Here is a 12,500-nt window from a genome sequence, read left to right as displayed (position 1 = left end):
AAAACCAGAAAGACACAAATGCTTAGAACATGCAAAGGTTCGCCCTTACACACACACACACACACACACACACACACACACACACACACACACACACACACACACACACACACACACAACTATACTCAAGATATTTTGATTTCGAGATGCCTGGGTACATTGCGTTTAATACACTGAAGGTCATAGGCAGAGGCAAAAGCAGACAGGGCAAAATGGTTCCCGAGTTAACCAGTTCTATACTATACATGGAAGCCTCAGAATACGGGTAAGCTCTTCTATCAGAGCTGGACAGAAAAAGGCTAAGCCTCAGTACCAAGACGATTGTTTCGTGCTCGCAATTGTGAGAAGGAATCCAAGCAGCGTTTAAAAGAGCTGTGGTTAGATTAGTAGTAATAGGAAGGAGAGAAATTGAAGAAAGTAAAGTGGGAGGAGGAGATAATGATGATGTGCATTTGTCCCGCAATTAGAGCTACACTAGAAACTCACACGACAGTATCTCATGTGTTTTAGGGACGGCCCTGTTGGCTAGCCTGGACCGGGTTGTGGCAATTGTAGGACATATATAATTGATGCAGGGTAACACTGACTAAGGCGTTCCTATAACACACGAGAAATCCCCCGGTGGAGTGAAAGTGGAACATTGGGTCACCTTGTATATCTGTAATCACCAGACGACTTTACTTAGATTAGTAAGAGCCGTTCACAGTGAAGAACGTAGTTTAAATATAATTCCTTCAGTACGATGACGCATTTAGTATATTCCTGCTGCTTCAAGACGATTTTATCCAGATTAGTAGAACATTTAGTCATGGGAATGCATTAAGACTACATCTAACCCCTCCTTGTACGAAAAGTCAATGCTGAGTTGTATAAAATCATGCATTTTTAGAAACAGCAGGACTAAAATGAGAGTGGTCATCGTACTGAAGGGGTTAGTTATTAGGTATATACAGGGTGGCCCGTGAATAGCACTTCACTGGAAACTCATGTAACAGTATCGAATGTGCTGCGGGGTCGGCTCAGTCGGCTGGTGTGGGTGTGGGTGTGGCAGGGAGAGTAGGAAATAAATAAGTGATGCAGGTAGATACAATTACCACCGACTGAGCCTTACCCCAAGAACACAAGAAATTGCTTGTCGGAGTGGAAGTGGCAGTGAGAGTAGGAAATGAATAAATGATGCAGGTGGCACCGACTCGGCCACCCCCACAACACACACAACGGATTGGAAGCAGAGGATTATAATCATATTGGCCACTCTGTATTACTTTTTTCTCTTCGTAATTTAATGTAGCTTTATAAAAGATCATGTTCCTGGATAGCTGCCTAGCACAGTCGATAAGTGTTGATCTTCATTCTTATTGGTTAGCGATCCAACTATGTACTGCAAAAATTCCCATTCTGCTTATCTGTTTGCCTGTGTGTACCCTCAAATTAGCCGAAACAGTGCGTTACAGCGCAACAGTTTTTAAATCAACGTGCCTAAAGTTCGCTAACTTGAAGAATGCGTTAAAAAAAAAAAAAAAAAAAAGGGGGGGGGAGGTGCAATCGGCCTCCGGTTACAAAAAATTTTAACACAGGTCCATATCTTATATTAGTGGTAAATGCAGCGGGGCATTACCGTGGAGTTTCATGTCTCTGTAGAGAGAGAGAGAGAGAGAGAGAGAGAGAGAGAGAGTTTGCCTGCCTGTCTGTCTGTCCTCTTTGGAAATCAAAGGTGATGCAAGTAGAGCTCTTTTAACAGCTCTGGCAGGTGTAACTTCTTACAACGAATTTAAACGTTTTAAACGTGCACATTACATAAGCAAAAGTGCCTCCAGTGATGGCCCAGATTATAATTAATCAGAAATACTCTGGTCAACATGATGGAAAGATGGTAGCCAGTCACTGTAGATTTTTTTTTTTTTTTTTTTATCCTCTGTAACTGTGTTATTAGCTACAGTGGGTCGGATGGGTAAGTGGATTGGTGGGATGGGTGGGCAGGGTTTGTGGGTGGGTGGGTAGTGGGAAAATAGGTCCATGGTAGAAAAAGGCCCATGGAGAATAAAATCCTGGGGAAATGGCCCAAGGATAAAATGGGAATCAGAGGGTCTTCTCCCACAAGGAGTGGCCATCCAGGGTCTCAGGTAATGCACGATCATAGGGTGTTACCCAGGCAACGCCGGGTGCCCTTTCTAGTGTTGAAGCTAAAGGTCGTATGTCTGAAATCTTAAATCGGATCTTGGAATGCGAACCCATAATTTCTGAAGGTTATTTATGCAGCGCGTGTGGTTATTAGGTATGATCAGCCTGCATCCCATATTACAGAATCCAGTTAGCAGCCATATATGAAGGCCAGATACGTTCCATCGTCGTCACGTACGTCAAAAACCATAAAAAAATTGGCGATCTGCATCCCACTTTGCGATTTCAGGTTTAAGCAAATGACCATACGAGACAATTCGGGTGGCGTCATTTGTAGTATAATCTTGTCGCTATTAGACGATTTTATTCAACTTAAGAAAGACCTTTGGTTCTGAAGGCTTATTAAGTCGAGAACGCGTATCCTCAGCTGAATAAAATCGTCGGGGGATGGCAAGAATGTTATTAAAAAAAAAAAAAAGTCTGCCCCAGGTTCACTGAGCTAATACATGAACAACTGGTGGTGTAGTGGTCTAAGATGCCTATTGAGGCGAGAGTCAGGGTCTGCATTCACTAAAGATCGTAGACAGTTTCTATGCTGAACAAGTCCACCGCATCTAAATATTTCTGTGAATCTCTTTGCTTTGTCTCATTTATCACGTTATTGGATCTAGTGTGCTCTGAAGCGTTTGGTAGCTGTATGGGTGAAAATGCCGCGATTAAAAAAGGTTTCCATAGAATCTTATACACGACTTAGGCCTGTGCTTTAAACCCCCTTTCTAGAATAATAATTGTGCTCCCATACGTGGCAAGCATTAGATCTCCATTCTCCGTCTCGTTAATCGTAAGCGACTATTCTTCCCCGATCGTAAGTAATGGTGTGGGATTCTCGAACATATTTACGATCGATTCCCTGTCGTAACCATGATTTGCCATCGTAGGAAAGTCAAGGAAAGGAGAATGCCTAGTTTTCCCATGTCTCTTGTCATGTTCTTACAAAAAAAAAAAATGTTACGAGAGGAAAATTAACATACTGTAGGTTGGAAATTTTCTTCAGGAAGATCGAGGAGAGCAGAGAGCAAAATCTACCTGTGTCTCTAGTTTATTCAGCAGAAACGGATCTAAGTTACGGCAGGGAGTTGATGGCAAATATGTTTGAGAATCCCACCCCTGGATACGACCTTTATACCTGCCCTTGTGAAGTCAGTCCATTTGAACCCACTGTCTCCCCAAAGCTGAATAATAACATCTGGCTTTAGTTAGAATTAAAAAAGAAATAAATTACTTTATCCATGTGATTTGGTAAACGGAGTATATTTCCAACCCTTTCACCTTGAGATTTCTCTCCTTAAGTTGAGATATCGCTTGGTAGAAGGAAGAATAAAATGGCTAGAGAGAGAGAGAGAGAGAGAGAGAGAGAATTATCGTAGTGACGGAGTCTAAAACCAAGAGAAATTGCCTTGACTTCGGATTATACCAGGAATTACTTGGACATTCCTTACAATATGATTATTTTTCATTAGCTCATTCGTTGTGCCAATAGACGATTATATTTGTTTACTAAAGGCCTGTGGTACCGTAATATAAATGTTAAAGGCAGTCTCAGTAGCCATTCCAGTACAGTTATGCAGTTTTGAATCGTTTTCTTTTTTCTTTTTTTTTATCTACACGATTTCATTCGGGTTATGAAAGACCTCTTGTTCAAAAAGTTAGAACTAGTTTCATTTAATCAGTCCGATCTCATCTTACTGTACTATACTTTTACCCTAACTTGGCTTTAAATTCTCGTCAGTGCCTCTGGAATGCTGACTCATAGCAAGAGATTAACACTAAAATATGATGCTAGTCTCGAAGAAGTGCTAGGGGTGGGATGTAGAGCTGTAGAGTTGGTTTTCTTATGATGCAGAGCTACGTGAAATAAACTGCAAAACATAAGTGTAGTTTTATATTTCTTTTCTCGAGGTGATTTTGATTCAGCTGAGTATTGATCTCTGGTACTGGAAAGGTTGGAAACATTCTTATATGTAATTCAATGTGATTATGAAATGTATTTCGTTCTGCTTACTTCCAGACGATCTTATTGTGATCGGGAAAGCGTGTACCAAAAGGGATAATTTATCTGTTCATTGTCAGAGCTCTTTATCCCGCAAGGGTTGGCCACAAACAAATCGCCTCGACGTCGCCCTGTCCTCTGCTCTCTGTCTACCCTCCCTCCAACTCATACCCCAACTCTCCTATAACTTTCTCCACTCCATTTCTCCAACTCACATCTCATCTTTGATCTCCCCGTCCTCTACCTATCTACGTCACTCACATAGAATCTTTTAGTCAGTCTCATTCTTCATCTTCTCCACATGGCCAAACCATCTCAAGACCAATCATTTTCTCTATTATTCTGGCTACCTAAGGACGATTTTATTCAGCAGTGGTGGGGCTTTAGATGTAAGGGATGTAATCAGCCTTTAATATGAACTCCGTTGATTTCAGACTAATTTCCTCCATGTTAATAGCAGCTGCGGCGCGTTTGATAATTAGCCAATATTGGAAACCAGGGGGAAGTTCAGAGAGACAGACAGACAGACAGACAGACAGACAGAGAATCATATATTAACATCAGACAAGGTGATGATGATTTGTAATGTACTGAATAAATCGAAAGGAGATGTCTTACTAAGTCCTCAATGCCACTGTGAACACGTTCTTAACATTATATTTCGGCTGGAGAGATGAGTGGAGTGATATATTATGAGAGAGGGGGTGTGAGCTGGAGCAAGGGCAGTCATATGGCAGAGGATAGGGCGACGTGGAGGCGATTTGTTTGTGGACGCCCCTTGCGGGATTAAGGCGTTTGGAAATAGAGAGAGGCAGGCAATATATACCGGTATTCTTCAACAAACAATACTGGGAAGATTGACTGCTTCTGTCGACTGTAGGCCACATTTGTTCTTCACCCATTTAGTACGGTGGCGTGTTTTTAGCATGTTACTTCTGCTGCTGTAATGCTTTCTCTTTAACATGGCTTAGGCTTTCGTCCTTTGGGGATTATTTTCACGTAATTAATTGGCAGAAAAAGACAATACAACGGCACTACAGCGTTTCCATAGAACACATTCGTGTCAAGTACTGTAAAGTATTATAATGTTAATCCATTGTTACAACCCAACATTATAGACGGAGGGATGACAATTTAAGGCAAAGTAAAAGGGGTATAGACGATATCCGATTAAGTGATCCCCTAAGTGCTCAGGGGGTTAATATAGGCTGCATCTAAGTGCGCGTCCACACGTGTGCTCAAACAAGTGTTGGCAACATGTAAGCAACACAGTAACGAACACGCTGCAAACATGTTGGCAACAGCAGCGTCCAGATCATGTTGGCAACACCATGATGAAGTCTCAGCTGCCTGGTATGGACACACTTATCTCATCGCCTGTGCTGCCAGTGTTCGAAGCTGCACTGAAACATGTTTACATACATTTGTCCAAATACTGCTGCAAACATGTTCCCGAACATGTTGCCAGCTGTGTTGCCAACATATGTTCAAGTACACACGTGTGGACGTGCCCTAACCTTCCAGTTCAGAAGGCCAACCCTGTGCTGAGTGATTGTGTAGAGGCAGGAAGATGATGACGATGATGATGATGATCTTATTTAGGAGACCAATAACTGTTGTGTACTACATGTGATGGATGCTAATTGCTTTGATGAAAAAAGAGTAGATACATTTTACGACAACACTCATATTGTCTTGACAGATCACAATCAAACTGACCTGGATATTTAACCCCTTCACTACGAAGCTACATTTTTTTCCCCATAGGCCGTCGCCAGCCACTTTGGTTCAGTTAGGAAGGACAGTAGTAGTAAAGGGGTTAATGGCGCATATGTATAATCCATCCAGTTCGGAAAGTTTCTTCCTAAACATAGTAAAGTTGCCAAGGGGTGGCAAGAATAACCTAACGGAATGTGTCCCTGACTTCAAGTGGTTAATTGAAAGTGTTTTAATGTGGCGGGATGGCATTAGGCTAAGCAGATTAAGTAACTGGTTTTCCTTGCTGATATTGATACAACATGGGCTAATTCCTAATACGCCACACTGATGCATCATCATCCCTTTTCTGTCGCTACTTTGGTGGTTATTGATCTTCTGAACTGCTTACTTGCACCCCTCCCTCCATTATGGCGGGTATGTAGCACCCGTCTGATAGCAAAATCTCATCCATTTTCTGCCCAGTTCTCTAAACCAAGAGTTAACTGATATTCCCATCTCTTCACGTATGCAACAGGTCAGTTATGTGGCTGTCATCTTCTGTCTGTATTTCCTTCTTCCCATGACCTCCAGTCTTTTAAACTTATTATGTCTAGGAATCTCAGAATAACGGATCTTAAAATTGACATTCTGCTATTTATTTACCTATTTTTCTTCATTGCAGATTACTAAAAAATAATAATAATAATAATTAATAATAATAATAATAATAATAATAATAATAATCACAATTATCCGATTTCTGTATGTTTGTTGGTTTGTTGGTTTGTCATCGCAACAGCAAAAACTGACCATGTAGCGCATTTTTTTTTTTTTTTTAGGAAGGAACCGTTAAAATGCTCTAACTTGAAGAATTAAACAATTTCCAGGCCAGTCAGGCCATCTGTTCCCAAGTTATGACTCATTTCCGGCCTTTTGTTTCCACTTTAGTAGTGCAGTGGATGGATTCGTCCTTGGTCCAGCGTTGAAATTACCAGCATGATACAAGAGAGAAGAGTGACATGTTTCTAGTATTATCACTATCTCGCCCCTCCTTCCTCCCTCCGTATACTCCTAAAATTGTAGTGCATAATGGTATACTGTACAGTAGTATAATGTGTATTATAATGATCTGATTTTTGTATGTTTGTTGGTTTGTTACCATAAAACAGCAAAACCGGAGCATGTGGCGCAGAGTTTTGTTAGAACAAGGAACTGTTAAAATGCTCTAACTTGAAGAATACAACAGTTCTCAGTCCAATCGGACTACTGGTTCCCGAGTTATGACTCATTTTTGAAGATAGTAAGTGACTTGACATCGAGCGGAGGCCGCCGAACGCAGTCTCTTAGCGAGTAATAATAATAATAATAATAATAATAATAATAATAATAATAATAATAATATAATAATAACAACAAGAACTAGAATTCTGAATTGCTGAAGCAGTATTCAGAGAGCTCCATCTTCCAGATGATAATGCCACATTCCAGATTAGAATGACAAAAGTAAAAAAATCCACCCTTGAACATGAGGTCTGGTGTACAGTCTTTGAAATATACACAGTATTAAGATTCAAGGTCATTCATACTATGCAAAACATGTTCACTCATGACCCAGTTCATATCCACCGATCGGCCATGATACATTCTGATTTAACACTTTCAGGCATGAGGCGGCCATTATGAGTTTCCTCAGTATCACAAAGTATTATGTGGGATCTCAGTATCAATACCCAGGTGCACTAGTGTATGTTGACGACTATATACTGGAACATTTGCCAAGCAATCGATTCAGAACTTTTGGCTGCGCAGGAGAGCAAAAATTGAAAAATAAGATAGAGGGCGCCAGTGCTGAGGGGAGAAAAATTGTACCAAAGGAAGCCTGCAACCATGATACATCATCCCTGAAAATTTCGAGGCTATCTCGAACGGTCTTGGAATGCCAACCTTCTGTCTCCCCCCCAGAAATTAATATCTCCAAAATCAATAAGAACTTCACAGAGTGCGGAGTTCTTAATATTAATAATAAAAATAATAATAATAATAATAATTATTATTATTATTATTATTGTTACTATTATTATTATTATTATTATTATTATTATTATTATTATTATTGTTATTATTATTATTATTATTATTATAACAGTAATAATAATAATACGATACAACGCATGTTAATCCTAATACGAACTTCCTAGACCCAGACGCTGGAGATGGACGCCTTCACGGTGACATCGGCGTAACCAGGTGATTTCATTGCCTGGTTATAAAAGCGTCCATTAACTCCCTCCCTATCCTCCAAAAGGAGGAGAATTGACTGAAGTTAAACGGCAACTTCAGCCTGCGGCCCATCAAATTAATCTTCTGATAATCCAGTGGCCATAGCATCGTTATCAACAAAATCGGAACTATACTCCGTTTTTTTTATCGAGGCGAAGTTGAACTTGACAGATTGGTGATTATTGCCTGAATGCAACAATACTTGATGTTCTAGCATTATTAACTGACAAATATCTGAGGGGGAAATTTGGGTTAGTAAATATTTTTTGGACATATTGTATTCAGCCAGTTATCAACAACCTGTCAAGTGCAACTTCGCCGCAATAAAAAGAATGGAGTATAGTACTATTTTTCATTTTTTCCTGCATGCATTCGATTGTGTTTACGTTGTCAGTGAAGATAATAACATCTTCATTTACTGTTTCATCATTTGGTCCTCTGCATGTCCCTTGTCTACGTTTCTGTCTAATGGTATATTTCGTTCGTCGTCTTAACCACTTCTTTCCAATAACGTAGATTTTTAAAAAAATACTTTCAGCTGCATTAAGAACAGGAAAGCGTTCATGAAATGAAGGGTTTAGGTGCAGCCTTCGTTAATTTTTTCAGATTAAGGAGTATTTCCTAAATTCATTAAAATCGAATGGTAGTAGGAGGAACAAAATTAAAAGGTATTGTTTTTAAGAAGCTATGATTGTTGTCATTCTCAGAGTCAACTAACATGTCACCTTTGGTATGTCGGGTACTCATAGTACAGTGTCATAGGCAGTTACACTTACCTTTATCTTTCCTGAGTCATAAAGGAAAATGCAGTCAAAGACGTACAGGAGTACAGGGTATTATTCCAAGAGTGGATGGAAAGCAGGTGACGGGGTGAGCTGGATCTACCATTTCATCAGCCCTCGGGGGGGATGGGCGACCACCCCCTTTGCTGAACTTTTTCTGTGTTTCAGCAACACATAGAGTAGGTCACCATACTCTCCCATGCATTTTCCACTAACTGTCAACATCGTACTACATGCGCATTACGCACCACACTTCCTACTCCAGATTCAGAAGAATGGCATCTTACCATCCAGCCTCGTGTCCTCGGATGTGGGGGGGGGGGACAAAAAAGCCCCCGCCATCCACCCCTCGCCCAGTGACGACCAAGTGTGAAGCATGGAACCATTGTCTGACATTTCTGACTCACTCTTTGTTCATTTCTGCAACATTTGTCGTCTTTCCTCTAATTTCTCCCTCTATACTTTTTTCAATGCCAAGGGTGGCTGCTGTGTGTAGGCTTTATGTGCAACAACATAATCATCTTGCAGTCGTGCTCATGAACTTGAATTTTTTGAATTCTCTACGCTTTTCGGCTATCCTGTCTTTCTCTTACTGAGTATGTCTGTGCTGTGTAGGCTACTTATCCCGTAATTTAACTGATTATGAAAAATTCTTTGACAATCTTACTTCTGAGATGGAACATATCCTATCAGTTTCTTCTTTCTCTGAAATCTCCATTCTAGGTGATTTCAATATTCATCACCACCTTTGGCTCTCCTCTCCTTTCAGTGATCCACTTGGTGAACAAGCCTACATCTTTTCTATCACAAATGACCTGGAGCAACTTATACAGCACCGTATTCTTAACTCTGCCTTGGAGAGAGTTCCTACATACTTGACCCCTCTCTTCAAACTAATCCGTCTGCTTACTCTGTTAATATTTTTTCTTCGTCGGGCTCCTCCAGTTACAGCCTTATCACATTACCCTGTCCTGTTGCTTCAGTAATGCATGAGGACCTTCCCAAGAAGCAATGACTGTGATGCTTCGGACCTGCCGATTGGGAGGTCCTCATGCAGTATTTCTTTGATTTTTCCTGGAATGGTTATTGCTTCCATGGCCAAGAGCTATCCGACTTTGCCTCGTGCATTACAAAAGCTTCTCACAAACATGGAAGCATACATTACTTTCTCTTATCCTGTGACTAAGGAAAAAAAAAAAAAGATGGTTTAATCATGCTTGGTCTTATATTGTTCAAAACAAGGAAAAGGCCTGCGAAAGGTACCAGAACCAACCTACCTGTGAATCACATCTCTATTATGTCTAAGTCTGTTCTCCACTCTGCTATGAAAAATTTCATTCATACTAAATCCTCTGAACCCTTCAACTCAAATTCTACATGCTCCCTCTGGCCCCTTACCAAAAACCTTTCCAACAACTTTATATCCTCCTCCTTCCCTCCTCTTTTCCAGTGTGATGCATCTGTAACTGTTTCTTCTACTAACTTTCTCATGACCGACTTTAACATTTCATCATTTGATGTACTTTCTACCTTCACTGGCCTCAGAACTAACAAAGGCATATGGGTCTGATGGGGACCTTCCTGTTCTCAAGAACTGTGCTTCTGTTCATGCACCCTGCCAGGTAAACTCTTGCAGCTTTCTCTGTCAACTTGTACCTTCCCTTCTTGCTGGAAATTTGCTCTCACTCAACCTGTCCCAGGGAGAGGTCACCATTCCCATTCCTCTAACTGTCCCTCAACTGCCTTTACATCCTGTAGCCCTTAATATTTTAAATCTGCTTATAAGATTAAAGCACCTGTCCAATCACAACATTCTTTGTGATAGGGAATATTGGTTCTGCCGGGGACGCTCCACTGACAATCTCACCTTTCATTCTTTTGGGACTGTAGGACTTCACTGAGCGCTTTTTCAACTGATATTTCAAAGGCTTTTGATCGAGTTTGGAATAAACCTTCAATTTCCAAACTGCTCTGTTATGACTCTATCCATGTACCGTATCTGTGTCTTCATCTCTAGCTTCCATTCTGGCCGTTCTATTGCTGCTGTTGTAGACGGTCACTGTTCTTTTTCTAGAGCTATCAGTAGTGGCGTTCCTAAGGGTTCTGTCCTATCACCAACTCTCCTCCTCCTGCACAACAGTGACCTTGGAAACTGCACATCAGACTCTTTCCACTCACACGCTGATGATTCCACCCTTCACCTTTTCATGTGCTTCTCACAGCATCCATCTCAGAAGTTACTTCAACAGAGAAGAGATGAAGCTATGGCACACCTAATGTCTGATTTGGTTCTTATCTCTGATTGGGGAAAAAGTAATGATGTTGCTTTTACTGCGTCAAAGACACAGTTGGTACATCTTTCGACCTGTCAGAATCTTCTGCAGGAGTATCCTCTAATTTTTAATATTACCCAGCTTAATCCTGCATCATCTCTGGACATACTTTGGTTTCATTCCCTATGATTTATCTTGGAAAGATTATATTATCTGTGTTGTAAAATTCTTCGTGATTAATCTTGGAAAGTCATATTACATCTCTTGTAATATCTGTTCCCAGGAGATCAGGTGTGCCAAGCCAACTTCGTGCCTTCTTCACCCCCGCTCAGTTGTTGACTTCAAACAGGAGTTTTATTCGTCCCTGTGTCGAGTACAACTCTTATGTGTGGGAAGGCTTCCCACGTACAGCTCTTTTCATCAAAGCGGAGTTAAAGGTTTTTCGTCTCATTAACTTTCCTCTTTCTGTTGGCTTCCTTCAACCTCTGTCTCTTCGCCACACTGTTGCATCTCTATTTCTTTTCTATCGCTACTTCAATGGTCACTGCTCCTCTGAACTGCTTGCATCCCTCCATTACTACCACATACGCGTACCACCCGTCTTGCAGCAGACTCTTATCTCTTTTCTCTCCAGTTTTCTAATGCAAGAGGTGACCGTTACTCCCAATCCTACACGTATGCACCAGGTCAATTCTGGAATTGCTCCTGTCTGTATTTCCTACTGCCCATAACCTTTAAACGGAATATGTCCAGACATCTCGATATGAACGGATCATGACTTTGGCTCTCTTATATTTTGTTTTTATTATTTTCCTGGTGGGAATAATCTTGCGGGCTTGTAGCTTTTGGTTCCTTCTTCCTTGCTTATATATATATATATATATATATATATATATATATATATATATATATATATATATATATATATATATATATAATCACTGGTGAGCCATGCATGACTTCATGAACTATTTCCGTCTTATAACTCATTCGGTTTAATAGGTAGACGTGTCATTCAGACAGAAACTCTTCAGTATTTCCAGCAAAGGGTATGATGATCAGACGTCCTTATAATTTTCTTTCTCTCCATTTTTTTTCTCTCTGCAAATGAATGTGTTTCTATCACAATTTTTTATTTTTCAGTGCTTCACCTTGGCTTCAGAATCAAATTCATATGGTGTCCCTTTCAACGTTCCAGCCATTCGAGGATAAACTATTTTTTTTTTTTTTTATTAACCATAATCAGTACACAATACATTCCAAGCTTCAGTATCACAAAGGTGGCCTAATCATATC

This window comes from Coenobita brevimanus, chromosome 38, assembly GCF_032717465.1.
Source record: "Coenobita brevimanus isolate Jiangsu-jjx chromosome 38, ASM3271746v2, whole genome shotgun sequence".
NCBI lineage: Eukaryota > Metazoa > Arthropoda > Malacostraca > Decapoda > Coenobitidae > Coenobita > Coenobita brevimanus.
Note: the sequence above shows the minus strand (reverse complement) of the source record.